This window comes from Acanthopagrus latus, chromosome 12 (assembly GCF_904848185.1).
Source record: "Acanthopagrus latus isolate v.2019 chromosome 12, fAcaLat1.1, whole genome shotgun sequence".
Taxonomy (NCBI): Eukaryota; Metazoa; Chordata; class Actinopteri; order Spariformes; family Sparidae; genus Acanthopagrus; species Acanthopagrus latus.
In genome coordinates this window covers 24,796,342-24,821,531 of record NC_051050.1, presented here as the reverse complement: position 1 = coordinate 24,821,531, position 25,190 = coordinate 24,796,342, and the positions used below count along the sequence as shown (strand labels likewise).

Sequence of the window (25,190 nt, the reverse complement as noted above, 5' to 3'; positions counted from 1 at the left end):
CGACAAGATGCACAACTAGAAAGAAAACTGGAAATATTGACTCGATACAAAACTGATTATCTATATTTGCAGGGATCCAGACAAAGCCCTCCCTCTTGAAAACACACACACACACACACACACACACATTAATGAGTTGAGAGTGGGTGGGGGTCTGCTGTGACATCCCATCGTTCTGTCTGCCTCGTCAGCCTGGCAGGAGATTCCCTCCTGCAAACGCTCAGCAAATACACCTGCTATTCATTTCCTACAAGGCAGAGGAGGCTCGCCAGACCTGACAAAGCTATTTACCCACCTCCAGCACCGGCCTGTGCAGACGCTATCGCTAATGTTTTCCCTTCTGCAGGAGATCAATATGTTTGGAAGCAGACAAACAACCCTGCTCTGCCAGGCAGGCTCTTCCCGTTTAGCGGGCCACCACTGGGGGCCCTGACAGCAGATGTACACAAGCGAATCAACAAGCAGCGCTTCTCCAGAGTCAACACTGGACACAATCAACAGCGCGGGATCTACGGCGCTAAGAACGAACACCGCGGCCCATATGTGCCATACCAAGGATCAACACTCATCCTCGCCCGCGTGCCAAGTTACGTCTGCCGCCAGAAAACGAGCCGCAGAAGGAATATTGATTCAGGCACGAGCAGGGAGAATCAGCGCTGAAATTTTAAAAGCCGCTGGAATAAACATAAAGCTTTGTTGTGATAGGAGGCTGGAGAGCTTCACAGTTTGACATCCTCCAAATGTTTAAGAGCGGCGCAGCGAAACGATTCAGACGGATTCAGAGCGGCAGACAACTTTCCAGCAGATAAAAGATATAAGCTTGAGTCAACAACAGGAACCAACCAGACAATACAAACATGAGAGCCAGACTAAACCAACATCCAGGTCCCCTGATCTCATCGCCTCCTCTGTCTCCTCCTCTCCTCTTATTTCCTTTCCTTGTTTCCTCTCCTCCTCTCTTTGTTTTTGTTTCCTCCCCTCTCCTCACCTCTGTTCTTGCTGTTTTTCTCTTTTCCTTTTGCTTCCTCCTTATTTTGTTCCCATTCCTTATTTCCTCTTTTATTTCATCTCTGATCACGTTGTTTCCTCTTCTCTCAATTCCTCTCCTTTCTTCCTCTCCTCCATCTCCTTGTTTTTGTTTCCTCCCCTCTCCTCTCCCCCGTTAGTGCTGCTTTTTTCCCCCTTTCATTTCCTTTCCTTATTTGGCTCCCTTTCCTTATTTCCTCTTTTGTTTCCTCTCACATCATGTTGTTCTCTCTCCTCTCATTTCCCTCCTTGTCTCCTCTCCTCATTCCTTCCCTTCTTTCTCCTCCTCTTGTTTCTTGTCATATCGCCTTCTCTTCCCCTTTCATTTCCTTCCTTTCTCTTCTCAGTTCCTCACCTCCCTCCTTCCCTCTCTTCACCTCTTCTTTCTTTTCAGCACCACTTATTTATTTTTCCTCCTCCTGCATCCTCTCCACTCTCTCACATAAAACCCATTTGATGATTCAACACACAGTTTGTGTTTTATTTTGAAGATAATGGAGGAAGGACATGAACGAAACTGAAGAGACATTTGTGGCATTTTCTCTTCTGAGATGAATCTGAGGTATGGAGGTCCATGATGAGGACAGGGTCAGAGGAAGTGACTAGTGTGTGTGTGTGTGTGTGTGTGTGTGTGTGTGTGTGTGTGTGTGTGTGTGTGTGTGTGTGTGCGCGCGTGTGTGTGTGCTGTAGCTCTGCAGAGGTCCAGACACAGAAACACTGAGCGAATGAGAGTTGACGTACATTTGAATATTCCCTTTTGACACAAAGCAGCTGTGTGCAAATGTGCATGTGCATATACTGACGGTGGTCGAAGGGTTGATTTCTGGTGTGTGTGTGTGTGTGTGTGTGTGTGTGTGTGTGTGGTGTGGGGGGGGGGTGAGTGTGTTAAATTGTTCTGTGTTGCGGAGATAACACTGGATCTCTATCAGCTGCATCAGGGGGCTTAAGACCCCGATGGGCGTGAGGGGAGAATGAATTTTCCTCACTACTCTGCATATTACAGGATTACACTGCACCTTTAGATATGCTCAGGCTCAGCCCATCTCTGCCTTATGGCTATACGGATGTAGATTATTGAAATAGACTGTCACACAGTGAATGAATTGAAGCAACACCGCGGCGGCGGCACAGGGTCCTGAAATGAAAAGAGCAGAAAAGAGATAACCGTGATAGGATTTTGGTTTTTTGACATTGTTCGGACAGAATAGCAGCGTATAATCCGGGCATGTCACTGTTTTCTTGCAGAAACGAAAAAATAACCACAAAATATGTGTTCATGCTGCTTTGCTTTATGTATAAAAAAAAAGAAGTAGAGACAATAACGCTTCCTATGAAAATTGATTTTCTGAACATAAACTGCAGGAGAAAAAAAATGAATCCAGGGTTTCCTGAAAAGAAAAGTTTTCCCCCAGTGTCAGGGTGAGGACAGCAAGCAGCAGATCAGAGGAGGAAGTTTTACTCAGAAACACGACAGATGAACTAACGAGGGGATGAGATGCAGGTGGCGATGCACAGGTGAAGGGAAGGAGCTGATGGAGGACAGGTGTGGAGGGAGAAGATGTCAGAAAACCCCAGAAAACCCCAAAAAGGAGACAGAAATGACGGGACCACGACATGAAAACACACTCCTCCTCTGAACTGATGAGAAGTCAGGTGAGGTTTCATAGTCCACGAAACATTTCTGGAGCTTCACAGTATAAAACAGCATCTCCAGAAGATGCCAAACTGATTTTAAAAGATGTTATTTACATCCTTGGCGTGCAGTCGAGCTCGTGCACCGCTGACGCTTTTAGCTCAGCAGCTACAATGAAGATTTCAGCTGGAATAAAATGTAAATGACGTCTTTTCAGATCAGTTTGGGATCTCGGGGCTTCTGGAGCCTTGGATTAAACCAGATGAGCTGTACAGAGACATCTGATGGTTTTTATGCTCAGTTGTTAGTTATCAGAATCCCGCAACTGTGTTTTACTGTGAAGCTCCAGAACTGTTCTGTGGACTATGACACTTCAGCTGACTTCACATCAGCGTGGAGGGAGGAGATGACGAGTGGATTCTCCTCTTTGAGTGAACTGTTCCTTTAACAGCGGCACACTTGGGCTCCTGAAACTATAAATATCTGTAATCTCTGTCCAGCTCTGGGTCCCCTCAGTCACACAGACCCCGGCGTCGTGCTCGCATCAGGTGCGACGGAGTCTTTCATCCGTCTCAAACTCGCCCACCAGCGCCGCGCTGCAGAGGACGCGTAGGTAGAGCAGACCGGCCTCTGGGTCTGATGGCGGACAAGAGGGGAGCACTGAGAGCGAGGAGGGGCCATCTTCTTCTTCTTCTTCTTCTTCTTCGCTTATTTCCCTTCAACGCCTCCTTCGCTCAGCTCCGTCTCCCCCCTCCTCCTCCTCCTCCTCGAAGCCTCCGGCTAATTACTCCTTTTTTCAAATGCAAAGCAGCGGCAGAAAGTGAGATGATTTCTCGGCGCCCGCTTTAGGGAAGAAGCGAGGAGAGGGGAGAGAAAGAAAGCCAGGGCAAGAAAAGAGGAGCGAGAAGAAGACGAGGGAGGCTGAATGGAAGAAAGAGGTGACTTTCTTTCCTCGGCTGGCAGGGACCTTTGAAGTTGGGCAAGACGGAGAGGGGAGGGGGGGTCTTTCTGCGAGGGGACGGAGGTAAGAAAAAAAGCGAGGGAAGATCGTGTTAACGAGATGGCCTCTAAAGACGAATTAAATGGTGGGAGAAAAGAAACACGATCAGGCCTGGCCCTACTTATAGACTCCTCACAGACTCGCTCCTTTCAACGCCGCAGAGGTTGTTTCCAAAGCCTGAATTCCTTAGCTCAGCTCTTTAAAAGGCTTGGAGTGTGGGGTGTGTGAGTGAGGGGCTGCGATGGGGGCAATAGGGTGTGTGTATGAGTGCAAATGTGTGTGCGGGAGGGTCACCCGTCCTTTAGTCACACATCCCAGCCCCTCAATGGGGAGGTCAGGGACTTACACACCGATGGAGGGTCAGAAGTGGCGGGGATTACACGTCTGCTCTAAGCCCCCTAGATCCTAGTGTTTTCACTCCCTCTCACTGTTTGTTGTTTTGTGGCGGAGCAGACGAAGGAAAGAAAAGGAGACGGTCGGGGGAATTAGTGTAAAGCTCGGGAGATGAATGGGCATCTTATTCGCACCTCTTGTTGGCTGTTTTTCAGGCCCCCCCTCCCTCCTGCCCGCCCCAAAACAGCCCTCCCATTCCTTGTCGCAGTGAAAGCGCGTTAGGGTTGTCTTTGTGCGGACAAAAGGAGACTCCCCTCCTGGCTTTCATGCTCCTGGTGGAGCAACAAGAGGATTTGGCCCGCCGCGCTGCGCCCAGAGCCGCTCCAGCTTTGATTGGACATCGGCAGGAGAGAGCTCTGCCTCTCTTTCTTGATTAATCAAGTGATTCCAGTGCTCTCAATAACACCTTCTTTTTTCTTACACTCTCTTTCTGAGTCTCAATAATCCCATCCTCCCCCCCAGAACACCCCGGCAGCCCACGTCTGCCTCCGACTGAAGAAGGACGCCTTTTATTTTATTTTCTGATTTTCCGATCTGATGTTTTCATGTGACTTATCTGATGCGTGGGCGTCTCTTATCACCACTCACACATGAAAACATTAATTCAAAAGGGTTTTTACAGGCGTTGACCGAGAGTTCACTCCAAAGACAAACACTTCAGATTAGATTATAAACATATATTCTGTATAAACACTGACCCAGATTATGAGATTGTTATTTAAGTGTTTTTGATTCAAATCTCGCCAAATCTGTTTTTTTTTCTGCACTGAAATGTCGTCTCACACCATCGACTATCGAGCGCTATTCAAAGGCTCACGCACACTGTGAGCTATCGCCGGCTCGCGTGAGCGGCGTGAAGAATAATACGAGCGAGTCGAGTGAGAATATACGTAAAGGTTATTTTAAATGTGTTGTGAAGGACAAAGTGTGAAATATGAGTATGAGACACGTATCTGGAGTGTTCACAGAAGTTTCCTGTCACATTATTAGCTAAAAAAAATCAGCAGATGGAATAAATAAAGTTGGATTTGAGCTGTTTCCTAGCAACACAATATAACTTAAAGTGTATATTACCTCTCTGTAGGCTTTACTGAGCCGCTGTGCTGGAGCTTGAGTGCCCGAAAGGGAATTAAAGCGTCCGTTCACCCAACTTCAAATCCAAGAAACAGTTCAGCCCAGTCGGTAGGATATATTATTAGCAGTTGACGTCTCTGCAAAAAAACACAGATCTGTCCAAGGTTGACATTTGTACCAAACGTGTCACGTCGTGTTCACACTATCCGCTTATTAGCCACCTGTCGCAGCAGCAGACGGAGGAGAAGGTGATGGTGTTACTACATCCAACAAGGCTGCCGAACAGTCGGCCGCAGAGTGAGTCACACCACCGGAGACGTTTCCAGCCGTTCCGGTGGCAACAAAACCAGATGTTTGTTCTTTTTTTTTGTACTGACATCGCGTTCTGTTAGCTACCGCGACCCACGAGCCAACAGTCACGTGGAGTTTTAGATGACGGCGGGTCATTTATCCCAACTGTACATAAATATACACATAAGCCTCAAAATGAGTCCTCAAAAATATTGTTTTACGTGGAAAGAAGTGCTCAACGTTGGTCGATACAAGGAGAGATGACCGGACATCTGACACAGAGTTTATATATTTCACCGTGTTGACGTAACAGGCCGAACGTCTTCTTCAGTATGGAGCCGACAGAACGGAGAGGTGAGCTTTGTACTTTGTTTCATGATCAGTAAATTATAATCAAAGAATACAGATGCAGAGGAAGAAACTCTGGAGCACATGTTTAGAGTTTAATAATGTTTGAACCTTTCCTTGTTATCCCATGTGTTAGCGTAACATCATCCTCACAATCAGCATCTTTTGTGTGGTTCAGGTGTGGCTGACAGGTGAGCTTGGTTAGCGTAGATGCTGCTGTAGCATTTATGTAGCTCTCTGCCACCTTTTGTTGTTTATATGTGGCGGACCCTGTCACCTTTCTAGCCTCAAACAGTGTTTTGGGACCTTATTTCCCTCTGACAGCAGCTTGTTTACTCCCCTTTGATAAAATATTTCCTCTTTAATATCAAAATGTTAAAATTTCACAGTCTCTCTTTCTTTTCAGACAGACTGTCAGGGCCGGATTAACATACAAAGGGGTCCCCGGGGCAGAACAGAGCTGCTGGGGCCCCTGTTCCCCCCCGTCACATCACTGTAAAACAATCAGCTTTCTCTTCAGGAAACAAAACATGAAAAACGTGTCTTTGAAGACTTTTTCTAATAAAGGAATGAGGTTTACTTTCCAGAGAGCACGTCTGTGTCTCATCTCTGTAAAGGAGATGACAGGTGACGGCTACACATCACGAACACATTGAAAAGATAAATACCGGCGATAGCGATCTGCAGATTCAAACTAAACGTACCTGTCGTTCACTCGGAGAAACATCTTACCTGTGTGTCTGCGCACCTCTTAACGCTGGTATAAACTCAAACGTTTCGTCTTATCGGGCTCGGCGGCTTTGTGTCGACTTTGGGGGTATTTGCAGTGAGTAGGTGGGCGGCTGTTATAGATGCTACAAAGACAAGAGGAAAACAGGGAGAAGGGGGAGAGCCGGGTGGGGGTGAGAGGTGGTGATAAACAGAGTTGGGTGGGGGGTGCCTCGCAACGATAAATCAAGTTCCAGACTAATCTATTTAGCATGCTCTCACCATTATCCTGTCAGCGAAACAGCTAATTAATTAACTGATTCTACAATGAAGAGGTTTTGAATGAGCCCATTTAGATAATTACTACAAGGAGCCGATCGGGCCAGGCATTTACAACTGTCACGCAGGTTCCAGCATTGGCAGCTGCCCTTCATTCTGGTCCCGGCCTTCACCGTCACTAATGCTCTCTGTGCCGCACAGCGACGGGGTTTTATATCTGAGCGGAGCGCCGTCTGGTTACTGCTGGTGTCTCAGGAAAAATAAAAACCAAACAAAATCATCTTCATACGCACAACTATTAAGATCTGTATCAGCGGCCTCCTCTTCACAGCAAACTGTTTATTTTTTCATCTTCGTGCTTCAGCGTCCGTGTGAGGGAGATAAAGCCAAATAGTAAAAATCATGCTGCTGGTTTATTTTACAGAATGTAACTTTAACAACGGCAAACACCACGAGAATCTGTCATTTACAGGGAGGAATCACAGGGAGAGCGGCCTGACGAGACAGAGAAGACGTTTGGACATCAAACTGCGACTGAACTCAGGTAAGTGTGAAGACAGAGGACACACTACAGAGGTGATTTACACTACAGAGGTGATTTACAGCAGTTCTGACCAGAACTATGACTCCGGGGATGAGGAGACACGGCAGGAGAGGACAGAAAGAGAAATAGTCAGATATCATCAACGCGTAGAGCTTTGAACTGAAGATTTATTTGGACCGAACCAGAGACAAACCAGAACTGTTCTGGTGACTGTAGAAGAGTATTTGACAGCAGATTAAACTGGTCTGAGTTCAGTCAGAGAGAGAAACTTGAATTCAGACGGTGGATGGTTTTATTTTTCTGCTACGAATGTCTGAATATTTTTTAGAGAGTATTTTTCTTTAATGACCTTTATTTTTTTCACCTCGGCCTCAGACGCTGATGCAGTTCACACCTCTTCTGCTTGTTGAGCACCAGCATGTCACACTGGGGAGCATTATGTCCACCGCTGGCTTGGCTCAATGTAAATAAACAAAGGCAGTGTAAACAAGTAAAAATGGCTGCAGTCACTTACTCGTGGTCGTCGTGGCGCAGTCCTGTTTCTGCGGAAGAGCGTCATACTTCCTCTTCTTCTTCCTCATCAGTCCCAATACTCGGATGGCACCTCGATCGTCGTCATCTGAGCTTTATCTCCGGTTCTGTTTTTTTCAAACAGCGGAGAGACAAATGCTTCATCATCAGTGGCCTCAGGTACGACTTCACCTCCAGAGTGGACTCATTAAAAGTCTCCCAGGTGACAACATAACCTGTGACGGAGGACAGAAACACACTTGTTCATCATTGTGCAGTTATTTATTTATTCATGTATTCACAGTAACAGGGAAACACCTGTTATCACCTTCATCCAACACACAGCGAGTGAGAAGATCTCCCATTTGAATATTACAAATATTCTGACTCGGTGAAGTGACTGAACACGAGCAGGTGTGTCAGCCTGGTTTGCTTCCCTCGCCTGCTCCTTCACAGTGCAGGTGCTGGTGGGCGTGGCCTCCCGCTGCAGCAGAGAGACGCACCTGAGCTTCATCACACTCATCAACAGCCACTTCATGACCCTGCTCTCCACTTCACCGTGGCACCAGATTGTTCCGTCTCTTCCGGAGACTCTCCAGCGATCTTTCCTCGTGACTTGTCTCGTGTTCTCCTCCTGTGCTGCCTGCCACGTCCCTGTAGCACAAACAGACCGTTTAAATAAACTAAAATAAACCTTTTTATCTTGCACGTGTCCTCGTCTGTCTGTTTCTGGGTCCGCCAGTACCCAAAAAACCCACCACACTGTGATGCCAAATGAATAGAAGCGGGAAAAAGTAGAGACAGAGTGCAGCTCATGTGTTCTTCAGGGACCATGGAAGTTATTTTGTCAGAGACGTTGCAGTTTAATAAGCCGACAATCGGAAGATTTCGCCCGCAGACGACAGGGAATGTGTCGTACAACACTTGTGGGGTGATGGGCGGAGGTAACGAGCAGAAATACAAAAGGCTGCATAATGAGATTTCCTTTAACAAATGACGGCTGTGACGATTATCAGCATCATTGACTGCAAAGTTAATAAAAATCTGTTTGAATCTTGTTTTAGGTACATTTTTATTTTTACAGCGTGACGGTTGGAGCCTCCTGTGGATCGCCTGATTTGAAAAAAAAAAAAAAGAATCAGTAGAACTAATTTCTATGTTCGACTGAAGAGACGCTGATGATATCGGGTTGGGTATTTTTCAAAATAAAAGCCGCCACCAGCCACTTGGGATTGAACAGATGTGGAAACTCTGACTGACTGGAGTCTCCTCCATCGTGATGCGTCGCATGTCGCAGAAACATAAAAATCCAGCGTGTGATTCTGCAGCTCGAACACAAACAGTAGAATTATATCGCTCAAGTTACCTCGTGACGTTACACAAATGGGTGTTTGCGCTTCTGATTGGTCAACACAGAGTCATTGCCAGACGACATCACAGTACGTGAAGCAAAGGTTGGCGGACCGCGCCACTCTGCTCAGTCATGTGTTGTGGTATGTCGACAGGCTGTCGTGTTGGAGAGGATAACGTGCAGACGACAGGCAGGAAGTGCGATGGATGATGGGGTGCAGCATATCACGAGAGAAGCCGCTAACTGCTGCTAATGAGAGCTGTTGATGACTCTTACATATCGCACCTTTAATTCAGGATCAACAGGAACAGAACGAACAGGCACAACAGCAGGATCAGGTGAAAAACTGAACTAAAGACTGGACCTGAATTCAAAGTAAAGTGAGGAGGGGATGAGGTGCAGGTGGAGTGAGGAGGAGAAACACAGGTGAGGGGACTGAGTGGAGCAGGGCGAAGCTAACGAGGAGGATGCAGGACAGGTGTGGAGGGGAAGTGAGGCTGGTGAGGAGCAAACACAATGAAGCTGAGATGATGGAGGACCAGGATGAAGGCTGCGCTGTGAGGTACCTGCGCCTGTTTTTTTTTCTTCTAACCTTTGAATTCACTTTCAAGTTAAACGCTCGATGCACTCGCGCCTCGTGTCACACTTGATGAGTCTGACCTGAGATCCTTCACGTTGACTCTTTGTTAGTCACCTGCACAGTCGATACACACCTTCATCATGTAACAATGGGGAAAAAAGTACTTCATGTGAGAGGCGTCGTACAGAAAAACAACAGCGTGACTCCTCTAATCGGAGAGGGTCGACTCTGAAGTACTCAGAAGGAATTAAAGCAAAAAATAACGCGCCGTCCTCAGAGGAGGTTAATTAGCTTTTAGAAACGGAGGATACTGATCCCTGAGCTGCTACCTGTGAAGGTAAACAATTACTTGATCAATTCTGTCTGATTAAAACAACACAAGTTGCATCTTATTTTGTATTGTGGATTTAAAATCTTTTCAGCTCATCAAACTCTGTTTGACTCATTTGTCCTCATAAAAAACATCTTTTTCATTACAAATAGCACTTCAACATATAATATGGAGGAATTCTTCATTTAAACAAGTTCACTCAAAGTAGATGGAACATAACGTGAATAAGACGTCAGGACTCGGCTGTTTTAACGAGGCGGTTATTTGTGTTGATTGTGTTTATCAGCCAGATTACTTTACTGGACGTTAGCCGTAATCTAACCTTAGCGAACGACGGTACACGCCAATTTAGCGCCCAGCAGAGACTCGGGTTCTGGTTCTGGTTCTGTGTAAAGTCCATTTCCCCTCCAGCTCCAGTCAGCAGCCGACAGTACCATTAACAGTCCGCTCCGGATCACTGCTGCAGTCAGGCTGATCAGCAGGAGTGAAGATAAATCACTTTTATAATCCAGAAAGTTAAAAAATGATCTCTGAGGTCTCCTCCCGCCGGTGAACGTCTCTGGATCAGAGCAGAACCTGATGAGGCTCCAGGTAGATTCTTCCTCCAGAGGGTTCTGGATCTGAACCCGATTCTCAGTGTTGTGCCTGAACGATCATTCATGAACTTCATATTTTGGGCGAACGTGAACTGAACGTACTGTATGTCTGCCTGATGAACATTATTGTGAACGTGTTCATTCTGGCGCTCTCTCACAGTTTCACCGTACACAGGCCTTAATCTGTAGCGGGAAAAACACCCAATCTGGCAGCACCAGCCACCACAGAGTCGCACCGCCGCATGCATCATCAACATGGAGGCAAAAAAAATAGATAAAGGCAGCAGCACAACCTCAGACTCTGCCTTCACTATTAATACGGCATCTATGATTGGTGGGTGGGAACAATCGGACCTTTTTGTGTAAACTTCACCTGCCGGGTTTCAAGAAGCAACTCCGTACATCAACAACTGCAAACCTGAAGCGGCACATTGAACTAAAGCGCCCAGCGAGACTTTCTTGGTCTGTGTGAGTGAATAAAAAATCAAAAGACACAACGAGCCAAAACAGATCCTCTACCATCTAAATCATATTAACGGTGTAGAGTAGCAGCTCCACTGTCTTCACCTCCAGCTGCAGCTGGACCACCTGGTGTTGCAGTATGTTGTCAGAAAGCTGCAGCTTCAGTGGTAAAACTGATAAAATAATTACTGTCTGTGGTTCCGTATGTGCTGTGGCCATAATTTAGAAAAATAATAGCTCACAGCAACATATTGAAAAAAAAGGACTATGAACTTGTTCATTTTTTGAACTATGAACTGAACTAGTTCACTTTAAAATTTGTGAACTGGACTTTGAACTAGTTCATGTAGAAAATGAACTTTCCCAACAGCAGATTCTCTCCTGACCGGCCCACACAACGCTCAGTGATGTTAGTTAACAGACTACAAGCGCAGCAGAACACAAAGTAAAATAAGTTCTGACATGATTGCAGAACTGACAAAACTCTCTCGTAAACAAACCAAAACTTTTTGTAAATCTGTCAGAATATTAAACCTGAAAACCTCCCGTCGGTCAGAATCAGATGCGACTCGTTTCTTTATTTCCATCTTGTTTAAACTATAAGTCAGCCGTCTTTAACGAAGTATCACTCTACATGTCTTCGTTGAAAGCTGCTTTGTTGGGCCTGAATGAGCCGTCAGCCTCGTCTGATCATGTGAGCTGATGAGGTCCACCACAGTTCTGCAGCCTCCGGGTCACGGCGGTCACGTCACCCCTCACATACAGCTGCACCACCCGGTTCTGTTCTTACTGTGGGAACACGTAGTTAAATCCAGACCACCACTCGGAGCACAATGCCCTTAAAGGTGGTTATCTCATTGCCCGAGTCAGCGATCAGGGTTTTTGTCTTGTCACCTTTTTTTTTTTTTTCACCCCAGCAGCAGCAGACAGCTCAATCCACTCCATCAGATCACAGCTCCTCTCTCCATATCTCCTCCTCTTCCCCTCTTTTCTTCTCCTCTCCTCTCAATAGTGGTCAATCCCACATCAATACGCAGGGCTCCATTCACTCCGTCTATTCCCAGAGGCGGCCTCATTACCCCGGGGTGTTTCGTTTGTTTGTTCCTCGGTTAAAGGAGCTGAATTGAGCAGCCGGCAGGGGTGGACTGCAGGGAGAGGAGGACGGGGAAGGAGGGGGGAGGAGGATGGGATGGGGAGGAGAGGACGCAGGGGGTCCTTGTGGCTCTGAAGGGGGACAGATCGGAGATCACAGGGTGGGAGGTCAGGGGAGCGCGGTGCTGACGACTGAATCAGAGATAACAGGAGCGACGTGAAGTCCGGACGTACGTAGCTTCAGTGTCGTGACGTATTTCCAAGATTTGGAGGAACTGGACTCGACCGATGTCAGCGACGTCTGTTCAAACTGATCTGACCATTGAGCCAGTGACCACGACATCACCAGACTCCCTTAACAAATCAGCTTATTTTAGGAGTTGTTGAGAAGCACAAAACTTCGACTTCAGACAACTTCATGTTCTGATTTAATGCTGAATTTACAAGAGGGACACAATGAATTAGAATTTGGCGAGAGACAGAGTTTCATAATGTTTACAGTCAGTTTGTACCAGCATGTCTGCTTCTGTGTCCACAGTGGAGAGAGTCCCCAGACTCCCTTGAAAAACTGTTCAATTTAGTGAGTTGTTGAGTTAGGAAGAGCGTTATAAACCTTGCGAAATGCTGTCTGACAAATTCTTCATTATTTTGGTCTTCTTGTAAATTTGGCAAATTAAAAACATTAAGTTCTCTCCTTCTTTGTGTGGAAAACACTGTATGCACTTGCCGCCCTGATATGCAGCAGTTTAATGAGCTGCATGGAGCCACCTGATATTTCTTTGGGGTTGTTCTTTCTGTTATCACATCAAATCTTTTAAAGGGCTCTTGAGAACTCTTCGTCCATAAAGACAGACGAATAATCATCGTAACAACCACAAAATTCTGCAAACTAACCGGGACTTTCACTGTAGGCATGATTACGCAACCGTACACACAGAGACACGAACGCATCATGCCAACACTCAGACACCTGCAGGCCAGAGCTGAGTTTTAGTTGCGTTGTGAAACAGGAGAGGGTCGACACCAGACAGAAAAAAAGGGGGGCAGACATCCAAAAGTTGGCTGTCTCGTAAAGGCTGACGGCTGGAACGATGAGTAACACGCACAGCCGACAGTCTGGCAGAGAATAAAGAGGACTGGGCCTGTAGCTTCTATATGTGCTGTATATACTGCAGAGCTACTGGGGGGAGGGAACAGGTGTGCAGGTGGGCGGGAGAGGTCAGCTCGTATATGGAGAAGTCACAGCAGACAGGAAACGCTGCGACACATTCACCTCGTCCCCTGCAGAGAGCACGACGAGGTCTCCACTGAACGCCTGCCCAGTCGGCAGCGTGGAGGCTGTCCAAGGCTCCTCTGCCATTTTGAGCCCATTTTTTTTCCTGCAGGTTACTTCCCTGCCAGCGGCGACACGAGAGCTTCAAATCTCTGGCTTTGACACACAAGTGGTGCAGAAGCAGGAGAAATCCTGGGAGAGCTGAAAATATCAGAAACTGCAGTGAAGCAAACCAGAGCAACAACTGATGGACTTACAGACGGAGAAGTCTGTATCACAGGAGAAAGAAAAGAAATTTTTAAAAAATGGCCTCCTGCGACAACTCTGTCTGCAACTCATTATTGTTAAGCGATCAATTATTCATTTAAACCCATGAAATGTTTAAGAGGAAGTCGTGTGAAGCGTCGATCACAGCAAGCGAACTCATTTCTCTCCCGGTCACACACGATGAAGACGAGCAGCGAATCTTCATACGTAACAACCTGCAGCCTGCGAGTGTCAGAACAAACAGCTCAACTATTCAACAATTATCAAAATATGTGCAGATTAATATTTTTCTCCACTGATTCATCAAGTCGTCGACTTATCGCTGCAGCTTCACCATTCGCCAGAATATAATGATGTTGTTTCACGTCTCTGTAAACCACAGAAATATTGATGTGTTTCTCTTCTTCTTGTAATTGAATATTTCTACGTTGTTGTTGTTGTTTCGCTGCTTTCACTCTGAGAAAGAATGCGAACTCTCACTCGCCTTTACGTCGGGAAACGTTTTGACCTCTGCGCCACGACATGTACGATTTCTCTCTGACCACACAAAGAATGTGCTCCTCATATTTTTAGGGGCTGATTTCTTTTTATTCCGGTGGTTCTGAATAGAGAACGACACGCACACACACACACACACACACACACACACACACACACTTTGCACCTTGTGAAGGACACGCAGGCCGATTAATTACTAGAAGCACGTCGTTTTAAATCTGGTGGAAGGACAGCCTGTTGTTCCTGCAGAATGGGTTGTAATTAAAGGAAGCCGAGCTGCGGCGGCGGAAAAGGCCACACATCAGCCCCTCGTGGGCCTGGACGCCGCTGATGGGAATTTATGGTTCTCCTTCGCGAGGCGTACGTGCTCGCCGTGCAGCACTGAAAAAGCCAGGCGTGTTAACTTCAGGATCACCTGCAGCCGCTCGCTGCTAACCGTACCGACGCGAAGAAACCCGAGGGTTCAACAAGCGCACTTTACCACAAACTGAAAATGCTCTTATGTATACAAAATGTCAGCTGTCACGCTTATATTACATTATATTCGCCAAGGAGAGGGTTACAGAGAGACGATAAGCAGAGACAGTCAATGGGATGTAGAACAGGAAGCCACAAATCAAAGCTCGCACACAACAAGAAGTACAATTTAGCGTAGACAAATTTGAGCACGCTCTCTCCCCAAACAAAAACTGGATTGATTTTATATGAGTCCTCTTCAGCAGAGGGATTTATTTGAACAAGCCCAAAGTGTCTACTTCACCAGGCAATGAAAACTGGATACCCCCCCCACCCACGTTCAGCTCCCCGTCTCCCTTCTCCCCTCGCTCCCTTGCCGTGAAAATGATTTCTATTTCATCTCAGTCTTTCTCATTTTCCTCTTTTCTTTCATGTTCTTCCTCATCACATCCTCTCTTTTCATTTCCCTCCTGTATCTCCTGGCCTGTATATACGTCTGCCTGTTTTTTTTTTTTTACCTCTCTGTGCAGTTTTACACCTCTATCCCTCTCCTCTTTTTTTTTTTCCTTCTTCTTGCCATTCGGTTCTTTTCCCTATCGCTCCATAAAACACTCCTTCTACCCGCTGCTTTCTGACGTCTCTCCTTCCACCTCCATCCATCTCCTCCTCACTCTCTCCCTCCCCTTTCCCTCTCTATCCCCTCCCGACAGCCCTCCCTCCCTCCATCCCCTCCCCATCCACCACCACCACCACCACCGCCGCCACCTCACTCGCTCTCACAGCCGTTCACTCCATTTTTCTGCACATGAGATTTGCCTAACAATAAGTGGCTCTGCCCAAGGTCAGATAAGAGAAGCACAGCCCAGGAAGCCACAGCCACTGTTTCTTTCATCCCTTTTTTTTTTTTCCTCCTCTCTCTCCTCACAGCTTTCGAATTATCTCTGCAGCACATAATAATAATTACTGGGGACGGCAACACAGAGATAAGAATGCAGGAGCTGAAATGGCGAGAGAGAGAGAGAGAGAGAGAGAGAGAGAGAAAGGGAGGGAGAAAGAGAGAGAGAGAGGAGGGGGACAGGTTAGAGAAACTATAGAAGCAAGAAGCAGCGTCGTAAAGGTATATTAGAGAGAAACTGCGAGGCGCGAGAGAATAAAGCTGGAAGGTAGACGACAATGCAGAGGAGAAGAAAGAGGAGAAATACAAGAGAAAACAAAGAGAGCAGTGCAGAAAATAGAAAAAAATTATGAGCGTACAGCGCTGGTGTTGTTCTGTAGTTTTTCTTATTGTCAACAAAATCAATGAAAAGACCAAAAGCAGCAGTGTGTGTGTGTGTGAGGGTGGAGGAGTGTGAGAGACGGACGCTCAGCCCCGAACCATCAATTCCTGCTGAAGACATGAATTTAAAAATCGGCTCACAAAAACACAGTCGAGGGGTAAAAAATCAGCCTCGGCCTCGTCCTCCAGCAGCTGGACGCTCTCAGCAAACACAGCAGAATAATGCATGTGAGCGACTATTTTCACCAGCGGATTAACGCACATTTGATGCTTTTAGTGAGTTTTTATCAGTCCAGCTTCCCCGAGGATTTACGGTCATATAACGTACCGTAAGTCTCCACTTTGTGATTTACACTCAGTCCCTGTGTTACAAATAAACACAAGTAAAGTGAAGGTGTGGATGTTCCTCCAAACACAGACGTGGAATCAACATTTGTCTTTTTCAGTTTGGTTTAGTTGCAAACATTTCTGATGTGTTGCATTTCTTTAGCTTCAGTTTTTAGATTAGATGTTATGATCAGGAAAAGATCATGTTCTGTTGTCATGAACACAGATGGAAATTATCCCAACATCTGACTTCAGGATGTCCAGGTGTTTTTAACCCAATGTCTCTTTAAAAACTTCTGTGGTTTCAGTGTTAGCAGCCATCTTTGCGAGCCCACAACAGCAGATGACAGTATATGACAGTAACTCCTCATGATTGTCCAACCGAACTGCCAGAATAAATGTCAGCTAAATTTGTTATTCTGGGAAACGACAGATAATCTGTGTCTCGTCACAGTTCTGTGATCAGGGTGAGGAGAACATCCTGGTTTGGCTTAAAACACCTGTGCTGGTCACCACGACATGTTGCGGTCAGATGTTTGGTAGCTTTGTTAGCAGAAACATGAACTGCTAACTATAAATCCTGGTGACTGGGCTGTGATAATGCTCTGGTTAGGGTTTAGGCCCCACAACCACTTGGTGAGGTTTAGAAATAAACGCAGTTTGGTTTCCCAGGTTCTGTCGCCACAGAAACGGTTAGAATTTGTCCCAACATCTCACTAAAAATATCTGTTTTTGGCTGGAAAATGTTGCAATGTCTCTTTGAAAACACCCAGCTGTTTGTTGAAACACTTGACAGCCGCTGTGTCGCAGGTTTATGTTCTAACTGAAGACTGTCGCTATGTTTTAGTTCAAGATGTCTGAGAACCGCAGACGTAACGGGAGCTAAAGTCTCGTCCATCAGCGGAGGTGAAGAGAAGGTTTGCACTCAATATGTTTGGGTTTGAAATGGGAGTCAATGTGATTTCTTTCAACCGTGTCGACCATCTTCCCCCTACCGTGACCAAGTTTTTAATTTTAAGCCGACCCACGACGCTTCCATGATTTTCATGCCTGAACCAAACCGAACCGCAGTGGTTGTCGGATCAGAAAGCAGTCATATTTCTGTGATTTGCAACAGTTTCCGACGACAGCGCTCAGTTATTTTTGTCGTATTTTATGAGAAGCACTTATTTGAAAAATTATGACAACAAATGAACTATTAAGGAGCGATCTCTGTCTGACTGTCTGGCACCCAGACGAACACTCACCAGACAAATCTTCATTAGATTTTGTCAAACTTCAGCTCAGTATCGTCGAACCCCGGCGAGAGGAAAACGCCAGTGGACACCAAACAAAGGAAATTGCTTTCTTTCTTTTTAATGCCGGCATGTGGCTCAGTAGCATCTCTGCACCTGTGACAATACACCGCTCACTGTCACATCAGACCTGCTCTCTGCAGGGGTCAAATTGCCATTTTGCTACAAGATGAAGTGTCCCCCCGAATTGATTATATTTCCACAATCACTCTGGGAAAAAGAAGAAAAGAGGACAATTTCTCTTTATGAGTTGTTACACCTGCGCACACGCTCGTCTGCAGAGCTCACCGCTGTGCACGCGACCCGCAGAGTCCATCAGAACATTAAGACTTTCACAAGTTAGGACGCACGAATAAAACATCCAGTCATCTGTTCACTCACTCACACACACAAAGTCTTAACTGATGACAGCTACTCAGATTACTGTGAATAAGTCTTTTTATCTATAAATTCTACCTAGTTACTTGAATTATATATATACTGTAATTTTAATGCAACAGTTAAAAGCTAACTAATACTCTGAGTAGTGTTTGAGAAGACAATTTAAGACTTCTTTAATACCAGTACATTTACTCGTAACTAAGTAATATGTCAGTAATGTAACTGTAGTACAGATTGTCTGTATGCTTACTATCACTGATGGAAAGTCAGGTTTCACAGAACAGTGCTGCAGCGTTCTCCTGAACACCTGGAGTAACTGGGGACTAAAAATAAAAGACAAAAAACATAAAATTCCTCTGGCATAATCCAGGAAACCCAAATCCAACAGCCCAGAGAACCTAAATTGATCTGAAAATATGTTATTTACACTCTTGATGTGCAGTCGTTAGCGTCCACAGACGGAGTTCATGCTCACACTTGCCAATGTACTAAGAAGAATGATGTAAAATGAGGATTTGAAGACTTTTTTTTTTTTTTTTAAATTGTACATCCTCAGAAGGTTCACTGTAGCTTCTAAGATAGAAGCGTTAGCACACACACCATCCAGACTTTAAAAATGTCTTTTCAAATTGATTTGAAAGATTAAAGCCTTTTCACACCAAGCAGGATTTTTGTCCGATAGATTTGCGTGAAAATATTTTCTTTTTTAAAAAATGATGTGACGGGTTCTTACTACGGGCCTCGACGTCAGCTGATTTCTGCCTGCGGAGGAACATGTTTAACCAGTGAAATGTTCCGTTTCTGATGATGTCCGGCTCAAAATGGGAGATGACGACCTCAACAACCAGGTCAAGGACAATATCTGTCTGGAGATCAGTCAGCAGCTGGGATACAAAGACGAAGGTGATGTAGCTGATATTCACTTGATGACGTCACGAGGGGCTTTAAGGGTCCAGGACGGGACAAAAATGCAACACGGCACCACAGATAGTCACACTGGACCTTTCAGATTTTCTATTTGGCTGCATTTTATGAGGGACAAACTATTTTCTTTCAAGTTTTTGTTCACCTGACTTGAGGAGATAATGAATGAATTTACTTTTCTTCCTTTCAAAGAGTCGGTCAGACAAAAATACACAACACGCAGCTGCAGCACACCGGCCGTCCTGCCCCACCTCACCCCTGACCTCTATATCTGAGGGAGCAGGGTAAGCCTCCTAGTCCCTAAGCTGCTGTTTCCAAACACACACACACACACACACACACACACACACACACACACACACACACACACACACACACACACACACACACACACACACACACACACACACACCGCCACCTCCACCCACCCATGTCTCACCCCTCAGCACTCCACCCCCAACCCCCAGAGGACCTGCTATCAGCTGGGCTGAGCCCTTCTGCACCAGCCTGATATCCACACAGGATTGGAGGGAGGGGCAGCGGCTGGGTGGAGGTACAGAGAGCTGTGATTTACAGTGAGAGACAGACGGAGAATAAGAATCCGCCTCTCTCTGAAAGTCTGTTTGTTGTTGCTGTTGGTTTGTCTTTGTGTGCAGCAGCCACACATGCACGTGTGTGTCCTTCTTCTCTCTCTGCATGTAGCGATGATTATCACCAATGTATTATTACTTCAAACGATGGCAGATTAGCCCCCACCTTCCCGTTCAACCCCACCTCACGATTCATCCCATCTCTGCATCCAGCCGTCACCCCTGCGTCACCCCTCAGAGTGTCGGGGTGTCGTAATGCCATTCTGGCCTCTTCTTATCTCGCAACTCAGGACCCGTCACCCGGGTGACCCGTGAACTAACCATCAAGAGGGGAGGAGGAGGAGGAGGGAGACTCAGGGAGGTTGAATGGGTGACTGCAGGGAGGATGAGGGAGGAAGGAGGGGATGCTAAAAAGCAGAGGAGGAGTTTGAAGAGTGAAAGGCAGAGTGGGTGGTGAGGAAACAGGAGGGCTTCTCTTCTGATCAGTTTAACTCCACCTGACTGACTCGACTTTAGTCTGAGGATTCGTTAAAGTCCATCTCATATTTCATTTTAATTCTCCTTACTTCTTGCGCAAGAAAATATAAAACACAAATAATGCAACTATGGTGAATATTATGCCATTTTTAAAAACATACATTTATTGAATAACTGTGTAACATTCCTTCTTCTGAGTGGATGTTTCCATCTGCATCATCTAACTAGCTTATCCACCTTGTGCATTTCAGCAACAGAAACTGCTTTCTTTGGTCTTCACGTTTGTAGAAAAGCTCTTTAAGTCCCGACAACAATCAATAAATCAAATAATAAAATCCAGTGTCTGTGTCCGTCACAGTCCAGCCTTTTCATTTGGCCTGAATGATATGATTGGATGAGCCTATGATAGCCAAGTTCAGTGTTTACAATCATTATGAAAATGTTTTCTCACATGCGAGTGAGACAGGAGGTCATTAACCATGTCAACAACACAGGTCTCATGATGTCATCGATGACACAAGGCTCACAGTACAAAGCCACTGAGCTGAAGAATGAGGCGCAGTGACAGACTGCAGCTAGCACAAAGCACACAGCCCCCGAGTCAAGCTAATTCTGCTAGCACAAAGCACACAGCAGCAGAAATGAGCAGTAACTGTTGCACCGCGTAGCCTTTTCAGACTTAAGTACATTTACGCTGACTGTTTTGCTTGCGTTGATATGATTGCGACAGGTAAGAGTTATTTAATTAACACACCATGGACAAGACTTCCTCTCGTTGATATTAAATTAAAGAAACAATTATGGAACGTAAACTCCAAGAACACAGATTTATAACGATCAATGCTAAATAAGACGCTGCGCTGAGCAAAGGGAAGCGGAGGAGGGGAACAGGAAGTGACATCATGACTTCAGCTCTCTCTTACCAAGGATTATTTCATTATGCTACCTTGTCTCCTCGTTCGCCTCTTCCTCTAGTCTTAGCTCCTCCCACTGAGGATGTGAGGGAGAGAAGAGGGAGAGACACCTGACTGTCCTCTAAGAGCCGCCTCGCTTATTGTCTCCTTGAGGTGCTTTTAAGCGATTGGACGACCCTGCAAGATGGCGGAGCTGGAACAATTTCCGGGTCGCAGTAAACGAGAGGACACAAGGAACCACAAGTTAGCATCATAAAACTGATGGAATGGTTCTCAAGAGTAAACAAACACTGAGGTACAGCTATTCTTCTTTTCTTTCTCTCGTTTTAGAAAAATGAATTTTAATTTCTGTTTATCTTAAACGTGTCCTCAGTCCTAATCTTTCCCTGATGCTGTGATTATTTCTGTATTTTGATGTGGCAGCTCTGCAGCTATCGATGATCCAGTCAAATATGGTTTACCAGCATGTGCTTAAGAAGCCTGATTCCACCAAACTCCCATTTAAAAGCATATTTTACTTTGCAGTTTGACAAACATACCTGAAGAATAACATAGAAAATAATAAAGCTGTGGCTGAACAGACGTGTTGAAGATTTTAATCTTACACAGAGATTTAACAGAGAACACATTCGGATCTGTCAACAATATCGCAACAGCTACTTCACGAGCGATTTAAGGCGAAGCGGCTAATAGAAAAATGTCAGTGGATACGTTGAGAAAGTGCTGAGACAATGCTTCTGACAGCGATTGTACGTACGTCTGATTTGCATATTTTGTCTGTGCAAAATCCAGCGCTCGGTCTGATGCGGAGGCGAGACCTTATCTCTGTGTTTTTAGCTCCAAACCTGCCAATGAATGACTGTTAACCCTTCAGAAATTCATCATTTGGCCGCATTGATTAAAAGATGAGTGAACTTATTATGCATTAAAGCGTCATGTCAAAGCCCTGGCACGGCGAGATAGCGGCCTTATCTCTCCTCCTACCTGATAAGAGACAACATGGGAGAGAGACGGGGCAGCGGTGGCGGCGGCGGAGGAGGAGGAGGAGGAGGGGGGGATGATGAGGGAGAAGCAGAGCGGGAGGAGAGATACAAGATGGGAGGATGGGGTGAAGGGTGGTGGGAGGTGGAGAGGTGGCGGCTGTAATAAGAAGGGAGGGAGAGAAAAGGGAGCATACAGTAGATTCAGAGCAGAGGGGAGGGAGGGGAGAAATTGAGAGGGATGGTGGGAGAGATGGGAGACAGTTCTGGGGCATCTAATGTTCTCTCTGTCGTGGCATCAGCCTCTCTCCATTCACTCATCTTCCTTTTTTCCCCCCTTCTATTTGCATTTTTTCGCTATTTCCTTCTCCACTGTCCAATGCTCTGTCTCACTTTTCCTTTTTTTTTGATATCCTCCCCCTCCCTCCCTTCCCCTCTCTCTCTCCCTCGCTCCCTCCCTGCCTCTCTCGCTCTCTCTCCCTCTCTTCGGTGGGTCTTTGAAGGGAGGTCATGAGGGAGACAATGCAAACACAGGCCCTCTGAATAGAGAATGGGAAGAGGACAGCTGTTGGAGATGACAGCGATGGCTGTTAAAACGCAATCTGTCTCTCTTCCCACCGGCCTGTTGCAGAACACACACACACACACACACACACACACACTGACTGCAGCTCACGTCTTTTCACAGAGGCCACAATGTCACCGCGACACTCCCAACTGTCAAACACGAGTGTGAGAGCACACACTTACGGGCATGTGTCATCACACACACATATGTAAATGTGACGCGCTCTCTGCATAATACGCTCCGGCTGGTACGTGAACAATGAGCACGTGGTGAAACACAACACGTAGCATGGGGTTACTAACATGTTATAAACAAGTGCAGATCATTGAATTTAAGATATAATCATAGCCGGTCTTAACATATAGGCATAGGTAGGCGGTTGCTTGGGGCCCCTCCACCAGCAGTCTCCCAAAAAAAAACTCCCAAAAAAAAAGAAAAATAAGAAATTTATCATCATGAACACTTCAGTAACGTAGTGTTTATTATCAATATGTAATTCATTCTTTAAAAAAACATTTAAGTATTAGCTAAAATGTCAAATGCATGGGTATCTGTCTCACATACACCCCCTACTTTCACAATGAAATGGACTAGTCCGTGACGGACCGCAAGAGAGTAAAAGCAAAGATGAAGCGAAACTGCTGGAGCGGTTCGGATAAACGGAAAAAAGACAAAAGACGTGGAGAAGTATATAGCAAAGCTGTCAAACTATTTTACCACTATTGTCACCGGGGATACAGTCAACAACGTCCAAAGTGTTGGATGTGCGGCGCCCCAACAGCAGCAGCAGCAGCAGCTAACGTTAGCTGTGAAGTGTCCGAGGCCCCTCCAGACGACTACGCTCTTTGGCGAAAACGCACATGTGTTGCATCGTTTTGGCCGACCGTCCACACGGATCCTGAAAACGCACTTTTCTGAAAACATGTCAGGGTGGAAAAATCTGAAAACGCAGCCCGCCGTTGTCGTGTGGACGGCGAATCCGCATACTTCCCGAAACGATGGCGCCATCGCCCCACCCCTCGACCTCTGAACCCGCGAAGTCGCTCATTAACAACAACAACAATGGCGGACTACATGTTCGCGTTTGTGCATGAAGATATTGAGTCTTTCTTGCAACTTACATGTCTTGTAGTTGAATGTGAGTCGCAGCAGCAGTTCGATCTCATGACTGGTCCATACAAAAGATTCTGGTTTACTTGCACTCGCCATTTTCATCTTCTTCTTGTTGTGTTCGGTTTCTCGTCTACTGTCTGTTTGTTTACAGCGCGCAAGCTTAATGCGCATGCTCCCTGTCTTCTTCTCCGTTTTTGGTGAATGTCAAGCGCCACCTACAGGCTGGAATATGAACTACAGCGTTTTCAGTCGTTTTCACTGGATCCGTGTGGACGCAAATATTCTTCAAACGATGACGAGGAAGACGGAGAAAAAAAAACAAAGAACTGTAGACTTACTAACAGAGACCCAAAATAGAGAAGGTAATCATTTAAACATCAAAAAAATAATATTATTTGTTAATCCCAGAGATTGATCTACTGTTGTTTTTTTTTATCCTCTCACTTCATAATAGAAGAAAGAAGCCCGGCCATCACTAACATCCGGACAACTAAGGTAATTGACTTCACCTTTTATTGGACAAAAAAAAAATACTCATTTTGTTCATAGACCAATTTGTGGCAATGTTTTTTATTATTGTTATTTTTCAGGTACAGCTCCGTACTCCACACAGACGTCAGCAGTGTGTCTCGTTCTAAAGCATATCTCACTCACTCACTCATATTGAAAAAAAAGAAATATTCAGTGCTGGTTAACCTGAATTTTTGCAAAGACAGTTGTTTTCTTATTCTCCATCATGCGTGACTATTAGCTCGTGTAGTACACTTTGTGTGTTCTTCGTTCTCTGTCTTCATTTTTTAGTAAAGAAGCGTATGCAGGGTTTAGGGCCCCACACATACCTTCGCCTCCAGCACTGGATATAATATGCAGGGATCCTGCGTTACGCTGTATATAAACAAAGACAATGTTCAGACCAGAGATATCCACAAGTTTACTCAAGCTAACGGTTTCATTTCATCGACTGATGCCAGAAAACACTCATCTGTGAACGTTTGTGCTTTTCATCAGCAGCAGTGGTTGTTTGATGGTGTTGACATCAGTAGTGAAGTCAGTCTGACAGCAGAAACACGTGTTTATTTGCTGTACGTATGCAAAAAACAGCCAGTTTACTTCATTGTGCATTAGCCTCGAGCTAACGTTAGCGATCAGTATGTCTGTGTTTTAAATTCAGGTGAAGCTCTGAGTGAAGTCAGCACTCAGCAGAGACTCTGGTTCTGGTTCTGGTCCTCTGTCTCCTCTCCGTAACGATACGTTTCCCCTCCAGCTCCAGTCGGCAGGTCACCTCTGGATCACTGCTGCAGTCCGGCTGATCGACAGCAGTGAGGATTAAATCTCTGAGCTCTCCTCCCGTCGGTAAATATCTCCGGATCAGAACAGAACCAGGTGAGACTCTGGGTGTTTATTCCTCCTGAATGTCTGGATCTGCGCACAACACTCTGCAAACATCTTTTGTTTAGTTTTAATAGAAATTAATCTCCATGATGAAAATCCTACTGCTCGTTTCACTTTTTAAATTCTACCAGAATTAAAAAAAAAACAATGAGGCAATAAAACATCTAAACTACGTTATAATACAGACGTTAAAACTAATTATAATAAATATACAGTGTATGTATCCTGAGTTGCTATGGCA

At 45.6% G+C, this 25,190-nt stretch overlaps 2 long non-coding RNA genes across 2 annotated transcripts; one reads left to right on the top strand and one right to left on the bottom strand.

Annotated features, from left to right (window-relative positions):
- Positions 1–1,337: 1,337 nt before the first annotated feature.
- LOC119029876 lies at positions 1,338–23,703 on the bottom strand. The gene is made up of 4 exons (XR_005078116.1): positions 23,566–23,703; positions 8,135–8,460; positions 7,811–8,042; positions 1,338–2,161 (listed from the first exon to the last, which is right to left on the bottom strand). It is a non-coding gene; the product is annotated as an uncharacterized LOC119029876 (long non-coding RNA).
- Positions 23,704–23,782: 79 nt separating this feature from the next.
- On the top strand, positions 23,783–24,940 carry LOC119029878. Its single transcript, XR_005078118.1, has 3 exons — positions 23,783–23,919; positions 24,012–24,052; positions 24,822–24,940. It is a non-coding gene; the product is annotated as an uncharacterized LOC119029878 (long non-coding RNA).
- Positions 24,941–25,190: the final 250 nt, after the last annotated feature.